The following is an 11473-nucleotide window of genomic DNA, read 5'->3' on the forward strand; positions in this document are numbered from 1 at the left end:
GTTGGATATTTTCTCCCTCTGGGCATGGGGATCTGTTAAAGGAGGTAAAGGAAGGGAGAAGTTAGGGCTGACTGCTTTCAGAAAAATCTATTCAAATTCTTACAGAAAGCCCCCAAACTGCCTTTCACTTTTCAGGAAGAGCTTTGGTGAGCTCTGGTTGGTGCTGGTTGAGGGTGCCCCAGGGAGCAGGAGGCTCTGCTGGGGGCTCTGCAGGGGTCAGTCCTGCCCTACAGCAATAGGTAAACAGGAACACGGGGTGATCTCAGATTAAATCCAATCTTGATATCAAGGAGTTTTTCAGCATTGTCACTCCCAATTCACCTGACTGCAGAGCAGAGCTGTGGGGAGTTTGGGTTGTGCCTTCTGTTTTAGTTGCCCCAGCACAGCTGAGGAGTGGTTTGAATGCAGCAATGCCTGGCATTTCTGCTGCACTGCAAGTGAAACCTTGCGGGTGCTGAGACTGGGCACAGGGACTGTCCCTTAGTGCAGAGTGAGGACAGCCGCTCTGTCCATCAGCCCTGCTCTCAGCTGCCCTGTGCTGGCAGCTCTTCCAGCTGGAGGACTATCGCACTCGCGTGTTCCCCCCAAATGAAAGTGGCCAGTGCTGGGAGCAGAGGTATCCAGTTCCCAATTGCAGATCTCCAACCCCCTCACTCCATCTCATCGCACCTGAGGAGGATCTCAGCTCTGCCCTCCCAACCAGGGACTCAGAGGGCTCATTGCAGCTGCCCACAGGCAGCCACCCAGCAGCATTTCAATGGCCTTAGCACCGAGGTGTCTTCTCCAGGGGGCTCCTGCAAAACACAGAGATGCCCTGGGAGAGCTGTGCCCTACGGGAGGGCAGCCTGCAGCCCAGCAGGACCCCCCAAGGAAAAAATCAACTGTCCTACATTTGTTATGTCCTGAAGGGAGGGTGAGATCAGTGCCAGCCGCACACGCTGCAGTACCCAGAGCCCCACAGGTGAACAGGGTGCGAGCTGGATGCTTTTCCTCCATAGCCATATGTGCATGACAGTACATGCAGCATTGGTGTCTGAGCTGCACTTGAATCCTCACCCCCCACACCAGTGAGTGTACCAGTAAGAAGAAGGGCATCAGAGAGAAGAGGAGAACATGCCAAAGGAGCCCTGCCAAGAGAGGCAGGAGTGGGAGACACAGTCAGACCCTTGAGTTTTAACTCTCTTTGGTGGTCAGGCTGCTGGGAAGGTATATCATGACCAAGTCTCAATGACATTAAGGGCATAGGCTCTGCTGTGTGAGTGAGGAGACCAGGCGGTTGCTAAAAGGAAAGCATCGGCATGGCAGGGGATGGCAGGGAGATGCCTGATCCCCACATCTTCTCCCTTTTCATGCTCACAGAGCCCATCCCACCTGCTGTGTGCTCAGCTCTGCCCTGCAGGCACCTCCTGGCAGCAGGGCACTGCCCAGGGGCATCTCTGTGTGTGCAGGGGCTAAGGAGCAGCTCAGACAAGTCCTAGCAAGAACTGGGGTCTCATTGCTTGCTCCAGAGCAGAGAAATAAATTCCTATCTCCCACTGCCCACCCAGTCAAGTATGAGTGGAAAACCTCAAAGCAAAGCCTTCTTCCCTTGCTGGTAATCCGCTACCTTGACATCCATCTTTAAAATGACCCTCTGCAAATGTCCTCTGAGTCATGTAATACTGTGAGCATCCCTGACCCACGCTGCACCCTCTGGACAGCAGAAGGATCCTGCCCTGTCAGGGGTCACTGCTTCCACCCACAGCTTCTCCCCACAGCTCCTTGGGGAGATCCCTGGGCCGGTTGAGTGCTGACCCTGGCAGGTTGCAGAGTCCCTGCCATGGTGCACAGCCCCGAAGTGTGCAGGGACCCTGCTCTGAAGGACAGCCCTGGGTACCCCTGAATGCACACCCCTGCAGCCATCCCTGGGAGAAGGCAGCCGTCATGTCCTGTCCTCTGACATTGTGGCAGGGTTTCCCTGCTTTGGAGCATGTCCTTCTCCACAGTAAAGAAACCCTGAGAACCATCCTGCCAATGCCTATCTGCAGCACGATGTGCCAAGTCTAGGAGACTTCTCCAAGGCACTCATGTGCATTGCCCTGCTGCCAGAGACTTACTGTGTTCAAGGTGGTGAAGGTTTCTCCTCCGGTGAGCTCCCAGCATCACCCCACCCCAGTCAGCCTGTAACATCCCTCTTACTTCTCCCATCTCCCCTCGGTGCCTGCAGGCAGTGCCCTCAGCCCTGCTGCCCTTTGCAGAGGAGCTGCTCCTGGGCAGAGCTGTCTCTCTGCAGTGCTGCCCACTTGCCAGCAGCTCCCTCCATCCCAGGAGCCCAGCCCAGCTCAGCAGCACAGGACCAGCCCAAGGCACCACTTTCTCTGCCCCTCTGGGCTCCCTCCAGGTGTCCCTGGGGCTCCAGGGGAACCTGCTGGGAAACAGCCTGAAGGCATCACTCATGTTCCCTCCCTCAGCTGCAGGGAGACACTTACTTCCAGCAGTCACTTTCAGCAGTGTCATTTCTCTTGGCATGCACATCCCCTTCTTTCGTCCCATCATTAGACAGGCACAGGTGACAAGGAAAGATCTAATTTCTTCAAGATGGGGACTTATCCTCTGTTCAATGAAACAGGCATTTCATGCTGGGTCTTTAGAGCTGGAGCTAGAAAGACATGCAGCTCTGTTTTGTCCATGTCATCTCTCTGCTCTGAAGAAAAGCTTTTGCACACATGGGGTCTTGGACACTTGGTACCAGGATTCCTTACAGCAAGTCAGAGCTTGCCTGGTCCCACAGCTGCAGTGCTTCAGCCCATATGTGCAGCAGTGCCCTCAGCCAGGGGCACAGGCAGGAGGAGCTGGAGCTGTTCCTGAGCAGACAGAGCTGTGACATGGTGGCAGAGCTCAGGACAGCTGCTCTTCAATGACAGCATCCTCCAAGCACAGCAAGGGTCCAGATGGAAACTGAGTCTAAACTTGAAAGGCAATTGAAGGGCACCATAAGGAGTGTTTACTGCTTCAGGAACAGTTACAGGAAAAACAAAGATCCTGTGTGGCCAGTGCTGAATTTAGCAAGAGCAGATGTAGATAGATCTGAGATTCTTGGTGTCCTCTTTGCCTCAGCCTTCCCCAGCAAGGTCTCCCAGGCCTCTGTGACTCAGGGCAGGACTCTGGAGGAGATCAACCAGCAGTGGATGGGAAATGGAGTCAGGGATGACTTGAGCAAATGCTTCCCAGTCTATGGGACAGGAGGGGCAGCATGGCAGGGAGCCGAGTGAGCAGGCCAATGGCACAGCCAGGCCACTCTCCAGCATCTTCAAAGTCCATGGAGTCTGTGGGAACTCCCTGACAATGGGGAAAATGCAATCACTGCAAGCACCTTTCAAAAATGCCCAAATGATGCACTGAGGAGTGGAAGGCTGTGCCCTAGATTGTGTTCACTTGGATCCCATTTCAGGGTGTCTGAGAGACAAGGGATTGGATTTACCCAGGGGAGCTTGTCTCTCGCCATCCCCTTTGCTTTCTGTGCTGAAAGGATATTACTGCTGGGCCCAGGGAGAGCAGTGGTTGTCTTTTGACCTGGAAGTCAGTGAAGTTCTCAACATCACCCCCCCTCCAATATTCTTGTGCCCAAGTTAGGATATTCTGCTCTGCCTGGGTGGATGTGGAGATGGGTAAATAAGCAGACAGATTGTTGGGCTCAGAAGGCCTTTGTCTATGTGTGGTGCTCTGCCTGGAGGCACCTAGCTAGTAGGGTCCTGCAGGGGTCTGTCCTGCCACCTGCCCTGTTTAATGTGTGTTTAATGACCTGGAGGGGATGAGAGGGTGTTTATTCATGAAATTTGTACAAGACACCATATTGAGGAGAGCAGACCTGCCACTGCAAAGGACGATAGGCCAGAGGGATGGGCAAAATGTAACATCGTGATTTCCTATAAAGACAAATTTGAAGTCCTGCCTTGAGGTTCACTAATCCCGGGCAATGACAGAGGCCAGCGGCTGTGTGGCTGGGCAGCAGCTCTGTGGGAAAGGCTCTGGTGGTCCTTGGATTTCATTAGGCAAAATGGGAGCCATCGGCAAAGAAGCGTCTTCCTGGGGGCTTCAGACTGGGCCTCGGGAAAAACTGACTAGGAGGGTGATGCTGCACTGCAGCAGGACACCCAGAGCCTCTCTGTGATCTCCATCTTTGGAGTTTTTCAGCTTTCAGCTCTACAAAGTCACAGCCAACCTGACCCACATGTGGTGGTTCCCCACCCTTTGGTGGGAGCCTGGACCAGACACCCCCAGTAGTCCCTTTTCCCACCATCTGTTCCACGCACTTGTGGCTTGCAGTGTGCCCAAGGAGAAAGGATTCAGCTGGAAGTGAGGGTCTCTCCAGCACTGGCTCCTGGGACAATTCAGGGTGGAATTGTTCTGTATGCAGGAGGTCTCTAGTCCTACCTTTGGTTCCAAGCAGGGCCAGCTCTGAGGTCCAAGTAGGTTGCTAAATGAATGTCAGCATCCCTGTACGCAATCTGCACATGAGCCAGGCATCGATGTCACCATTGCAGCGATGGAGATGAGGCACTGGACCAGCTCCCTGAACCCAGGAATCGGTGCGCCATGCCTCCTGAGACTCCTGGGAACACCTCAGCATTTTGTCCAGAGAAGCGTACCTTTTCTTTAGATGTCCTGGCAAAACCTCAGAAAACCACAGCACGGAGACCACGGTGTGATGTTCCTCCTAGTCATGGACTGCCCTACATCCACTGGATAGAGAAGGGACAGGCCTTGCCCCACTGCAGAGCTGGCAATCAGTTCCTTGCACCAAGGCACTGAATCTGCCTGCAATGCTGCCAGGTGTCTGGCACACACTCACTCTGAATGGGGATGGCTTTCCTGTACAGGACCATCGCTGTCCCTGCCAAATGCCTGTAGCTGCGTGTGAGAGCCTTGGCACCTCACATGACATTATGGGCCTGGAAATGGCATTACACAGAATAACTGCCCTGAATTTGATGAGGCAATGGGAGAATGTTCTTCACGCCACCACCATTAGAGTCAATGGAGATCTAGTAAACCTGGCTGATGAAGAGACAGAGGGAAACTTAGCTCTGCCTATGGTACATGACTCCATTTCAGCAGATGAATCCCTGCATAGGCTGCACAGAACGTAACAAATAGAGACAGGTTCTATCGTCCTGAAAGGGGGCATCTGATGTCATTTCATTTGGCCGAAGATTCCCCACCAGCCTCCAAGAAGATGTCTCCAGATGCTGCCCTGTCTCGCAGCATTGCTCCACGAAGGCTTGCAGCTGGCTCCATGTACCTTGGAGCACCTCTGGAACTTCAGGTGTCACCAGGTCTTTGCATCTGAACACCTCAGTCCTGGCCTCCATCTCCATTAATGAGCATGGGAGCAGAGCCAAGGAGCTCACATGCAGGTGTGTATTGTGTGCGCCCCTGAACTGAGGCAAGAGGAATCCACCTCCTGTGGGTTTGTGCTGGGCATGGGGGAAGCTGAGGACTACAGACATGGAATGGGGGCTGAATCCCTTCCCTCAGCAATGGTAAATGAGATCATTCCCTGTCCTTGCCTGGGTGTCCTGCCTAAAGATGGGACAATGATAAGGTGATTCTTGGACCTAACTCTTCTTCAGATGGGAGAAATGACCCTGGTGGAAAGCAGTGTCACTCCCCAGCTGAGGGAGGGAACATGAGTGATGCCTTCAGGCTGTTTCACAGCAGGTTCCCCTGCAGCCCCAGGGACACCTGCCCCCCAGAGGGGCAGAGAAAGTGGTGCCTTGGGCTGGGCCTCTGCTGCTGAGTTGGGCTGGGCTCCTGGGATGGAGGCAGCTGATGGCAAGTGGGCAGGAGAGACAGCTGTGCCCAGGAGCTGGGCTGAGGGCACTGCCTGCAGGCACCGAGAGGAGGCACTGAAATTGCAACTCTTTTACTCTTCGAAGTGAATAAACCAGGCAGTATCAGAAGTCAACATACCGTGGCTTACAGACAGCATCAGTATCACTTTTCCAGCCTCATCAGGTTTGCTCTGAGGTTCCCATCAGAGCCTGCACACACAGAGATGCCCCTGGGCAGTGCCCTGCTGCTGGGAGGTGTCTGCAGGGCAGAGCTGAGCACACAGTGGGTGGGATGGGCTCTGTGAGCATGGAGAGGGAGGAGGCTTGGGGCCAGAGAAACAGCTCCTGGCAGGGACAGCTCCAGGCAGCAGAGACAGGGGCAAGGGGTGGGGGGACACTGCAAACAAGCAGTGGGGGAAGGTGCTCTCCGGCAGCTCTCTTGTTGTCTTTCACTGTAGGTGTCTTCTGGGCGTTGTCTGCTGGGCAGTGCTTGGGCTCTCTCTTGGGAACATGTCATCTTCGGGACCCCTGACTCTCTGCTTTGCCTGTCCTGCTGGGCTTGCGAGCTGCCCCCAGAAAGGCACAGCTCTCCTGTAGGATCCTAGGGAGTGCTGAGCCTTTCCTTGGGGGTTGGCACCCTCCTCTCAGGGTCCTTTGCTTCTCTCTGTGAGGGGTCCTGTCCTGCTCTCTTCAACGCAACTCCGTCTCTGGGCTGGGACAGAGATTACAGATCTGCCCATTGAACCAGTGCTCCCCTGCTGCCATACGAGTTCCGTTGTTTGGGATTTTTAAAGAGAAATTTGCGTGTGAAGTCATCTTCAAGGCAGCACAAGCGAAAGGGCAGCACAGATGGGAAAAAAGACTGGTGGGCAGAGAGAGCTCAGAGAGATTTGGCTGGGACTCAGGAATAAAAGGAGAGTTATGATCTGTGGAAGAAGGGGCAGGCAACTCAGGAGGACTACAAGGATGTTGTGAGGTTACACAGGGAGAAAATTAGAAGGGCCAAAGCCCAACTAGAACTTAATCTGGCTACTGCCGTAAAAGGCAGTTAAAAAATGTTCCTATAAATACATTAGCAACAAAAGGAGGGCTAAGGAGACTCTCCATCCTTTATTGGATAGTGACAAAGGCTGAGGAAAAGGCTGAGGTACTTAATGCCTTCTTTGCCACCATCTTTAATAGTCAGAGCAGTTGTTCTTTGGGTACCCAGCCCCCTGAGCTGGAAGACAGGGATGGGGAGCAGAATGAAGCCTCCATAATGGAAGGGGAAATGGTCAGCGACCTGCTACACCATGTAGACACACACAAAGTCTATGGGGCCAGATGGGATCCACCCGAGGGTACTGAGGGAGCTGGCAGAAGTGCTCACCAAGCCACTTCCAATCATTTATGAGCAGTCCTGGCTAAGTGGGGAGGTGCCAGTCGACTGGAGGTTAGCAAATATGACGCCCATCTACAAGAAGGGCTGGAAGGAGGACCTGGGGAACTACAGGCCTGTCAGCCTGACTGTGGTGCCAGGAAAGTTTATGGACCAGATCATCCTGAGTGCCATCACACGACACGTGCAGGACAACCAGGGGATCAGGCCCAGTCAGCATGGGTTTATGAAAGGCAGGTCCTGCTTGACCAACCTGATCTCCTTCTATGACAAGATGACCTGCCTAGTGGATGAGGGAAAGGCTGTGGATGTTGTCTGCCTGGACTTCAGTAAAGCCTTTGACAACTTTTCCCACAGCATTCTCCTGGAGAAACTAGCGGCTCATGGCTTGGGCCCACGTACTCTTTGCTGCGTAAAAAACTGGCTGGATGACGAGGCCCAAAGAGTGGTGGTGAATGGAGTTCAATCCAGTTGGTGGCCGGCCACAAGCGGTGTTCCCCAGGGCTCAGTATTGGGCCTACTTCTGCTTAATATCTTTATCAATAATCTGGATGAGGGGATCGAGTGCACCCTCAGTAAGTTTGCCGACGACACCAAGTTAGGAAGAAGTGTTGACCTGCTGGAGGGTAGGAAGGCCCTACAGAGGGACCTGGCCAGGCTGGATCGATGGGCCCAGGCCAGCTGCATGAGATTCAACAAGGCTCAGTGCCGAGTCCTGCACTTGGGTCACAACAACCCCATGCAACGCTACAGGCTTAGGGAGAAGTGTCTGGAGAGCTGCCTGGCAGAAAAAGATCTGAGGGTGTTGGTCGACAGCTGGCTGACTATGAGCTGGCAGTGTGCCAGGTGGCCAAGAGGGCCAATGGCATCCTGGCCTGTATCAGCAATAGTGTGGCCAGCAGGACTAGGGAAATGATGGTTCCCCTGTACTCGGCACTGGTGAGGCCGCACTTCAAATCCTGTGTTCAGTGTTGGGCCCCTCACTACAAGAAGGACATTGAGGTGCTGGAGCATGTCCAAAGATGAGCAATGAAGCTGGTGAAGGGTCTGGAGCACAAGTCCTATAAGGAGCGGCTGAGGGAGCTGGGGTTGTTTAGTCTGGAGAAGAGGAGGCTGAGGGGAGACCATATTGCTCTCTACAACTGCCTGAAAGGAGGCTGTAGTGAGGTGGGAGTAGGTCTCTTCTCCCAAGTAACAAGCGATAGGACAAGAGGAAATGGTTTAGATTGGATATTAGGAAAGATTTCTTCCCCGAAAGGGTTGTCAAGCAGTGGAACAGGCTGCCCAGGGAAGTGGTTGAGTCCCCATCCTTGGAGGTATTTAAACGACACGTGGACATGGTGCTTAGGAACATGGTTTAGTGGTGGACTTGGCAGTGCTACATTAACAGTTGGACTCAATGATCTTAAAGATCTTTTGTAACTTAAATGATTCTATGATTCCATGATTCTGTAACACTGCAGCTCTCCTGACTCTGCACTAAGCTACAAATATCTGAGCCCTTTTGTATGTCCTGTCTCAAGACTCTTACATTTTCAGTCCTAAAAATGAGGATTTCTATCCGGTTGTGATGGTGGAAAATAAAAACCACAAACAAAATTATTATAAAGACTTGTTAAGCTTCTTTTCTGCAGCCCACACTCTTCAGAGTCATGAGTGCAGATATTGAACTTTTCCATTAAAGGTGGATTACATCTGACATTCCTTGAGAGCAATGGAGCTGTCACAAACCAGCTCCCATGTAGCCACTGCAGCAGAGCAAAGCTGACTCGTCAGCAGCACGTGAGCAGAGGTCCTGCTCGGTACACCACACTCAGCCAGCGCAGACCAGAGAAAGGAAATGCACTTCACTTGGAGGGTATTGCGATGAAAAATGGAGTGGTTTTGCTCAGAGGAGTCTGTCTTGATTTTAACCTGTCCCTTCATTTTTTGAGTAGTGCCCCCATGTCAAGAAACAGCAAATGTCCAACAGCAGCTCCATCACCCACTTTCTCCTCCTGGCATTCGCAGACACACGGGAGCTGCAGCTCTTGCACTGCTGGCTCTTCCTGGGCATCTACCTGGCTGCCTTCCTGGGCAACAGCCTCATCATCACTGCTGTAGCCTGCACCCACCAACTCCACACCCCCATGTACTTCTTCCTCCTCAACCTTTCTGTTCTTGACATGGGCTGCATCTCCACCACTGTCCCCAAAACCATGGCCAATTCCCTCTGGGACACCAGGGACATCTCCTACGCAGGAAGTGCTGCCCAAGTCTTTCTGTTTGTCTTCTTCCTTGGAGTGTGCCCTTCTCACCATCATGGCCTATGACCGCTATGTTGCCATCTGCAAACCCCTGCACTACGGGACCCTCCTGGGCAGCAGAGCTTGTGTCCACATGGCAGCAGCTGCCTGGGGCAGTGGATTCTTCTATTCTCTCCTGCACACTGCCAGTACATTTTCACTACCCCTCTGCCAAGGCAATGCTGTGCACCAGTTCTTCTGTAAACCTCCGCAGATCCTCAAGCTCTCCTGCTCAGACGCCTACCTCAGGGAAGCCGGGCTCCTTATTTTAAGTTCTTTGTTAGCCTTTGCATGTTTTGTTTTCATTGTGCTGTCCTATGTGCAGATCTTCAGGGCCATGCTGAGGATCCCCTCTGAGCAGGGATGCCACAAAGCCTTTTCCACGTGCCTCCCTCACCTGGACATGGTCTCCCTGTTTGTCAGCACTGGCATATTTGCCTACCTGAAGCCCCCCCTCCATCTCCTCCCCATCCCTGGATCTGGTGGTGGCAGTGCTGTACTCGGTGGTGCCTCCAGCAGTGAACCCCCTCATCTACAGCATGAGGAACAAGGAAACGAAGGATGCAGTGTGGAAACTATTTGATTACAAGCTACTTCATATTAAGAAGGTGCCCATTGTCCCACTCAGGCTCCCACAGTATCACAGGAATAGCCTGGACTGACTTTTCTTCATACATGTCTTTATTTTTCCTTTGTGGGATATTTGGGGGGTTGTTTTTTTGTTTATACCTGTGATAATATTTTTTTTGGCCTCCTACCTGCCTTTTCTTGACCCAAAGTCCTCATGTACATATGGATCCAAGCTCCCCATTTAGATAAACTCCATAAAGAAACGAGTAGAAAATTATTTGTCTCAGCTCCCATCTCTTCACATCTCCTCTGGAGCTGGGGGAACAGCCCCAGCCTGCAGGAGGGGTTCAGGAGGCAAATGCCCAGCTTCCTCATGGAGAAGCAGCCCTGGTGGGCACTATCCCTCTACCGCCTGTGCGTTGGAGCTGCTGCTTTCCTGGAGCCATGGCCAAGGACAGCAGCAGGACATTGCCTTTTCAGTGCTGGTCTCTCCTCAATTCCACACTCTTCTGCTGTGCCCTTTTATTTGTGCTGCCCCTAAGGTCTGGTGCAACTTGTGACAGTCCTGTTATCTGTACGGTGGCATCCCTGTGGCTGAGGGCAGGAGCAGGCCACGTGAACCACTCTATCAGAGCTGGTCTCCATGCAAGCACCATCGTAACCAAAGGGGCTCCTCAGGACAGGGCCAGAAGGCTGGGCGCCTCTTCCAAAGCCGGTGTCAGGAATACACCCAAGAAGGTTCTCCCTCAGAAGGACTTTTGCTCTTCTGGCATTCTTGATGGATTCAGGGTGACAATCTGAGAGTCCCACGGTGATGAGTTAGGGACCAAGGCATGGATGAAGACCTCCCTTCTTGGTTGCATACGTCCACTGAATGAGCAACCGGTCTTTGACTTATCTGCCTGGTGCTGTCCCACCTGCAGTGGGGCTGATGGCAGATGCCATCCTGAAGAGGAACTGAGAGCTGCCAGGAGAGCTCAGGGGATCTCCAGGGACAGTGTGTGTGCATCTGGGTGGGCGGTGAGTGGCACCTCATAAAATGAGTGACCATCCAAGGAGGAGTGTCCCGGAGGAAAAGGTGAACGTGAGGAGCCCATAGGCTAACAAGGGTCCTGCAATACCAAGAGAGGCTGTGAGGAGACAGCAGGCAAAGGGCCATAAGACTGGAGAGTGTTTCAGGGCAACCTCTTGGAAACCCCATGGGCTGGATCCAGTGCAGCCATCCCCTGCCCTGTGTGCCATTAGAGACACCCCATGGTCCTGCCCAGCCCTGTCCTTGGCTCCTGAGCAATCAGGGATGATGGAAAAGGGCTCAGCAGCAGTGATCCTGCTCCAGCTGGGTCTGCTTCTGACCCTGACCACCATGGCCAGTGCAGGGTCACCCCATGGCCCCGGGGCACCACAGCCCCCTCCCTCTGCAGAGCAGC

General features: G+C 53.3%; 1 pseudogene across 1 annotated transcript; it reads left to right on the plus strand.

Annotated features, from left to right (window-relative positions):
• The first annotated feature begins 9152 nt into the window (after positions 1-9152).
• Positions 9153-10861, plus strand: LOC309600783 (olfactory receptor 14C36-like; annotated as a pseudogene). The gene is made up of 2 exons: positions 9153-10084; positions 10835-10861. The product of its transcript is annotated as an olfactory receptor 14C36-like (transcript).
• Positions 10862-11473: the final 612 nt, after the last annotated feature.

The sequence above is a fragment of the Platalea leucorodia genome (assembly GCF_965183815.1).
Source record: "Platalea leucorodia genome assembly, chromosome: 25".
Taxonomy (NCBI): Eukaryota; Metazoa; Chordata; class Aves; order Pelecaniformes; family Threskiornithidae; genus Platalea; species Platalea leucorodia.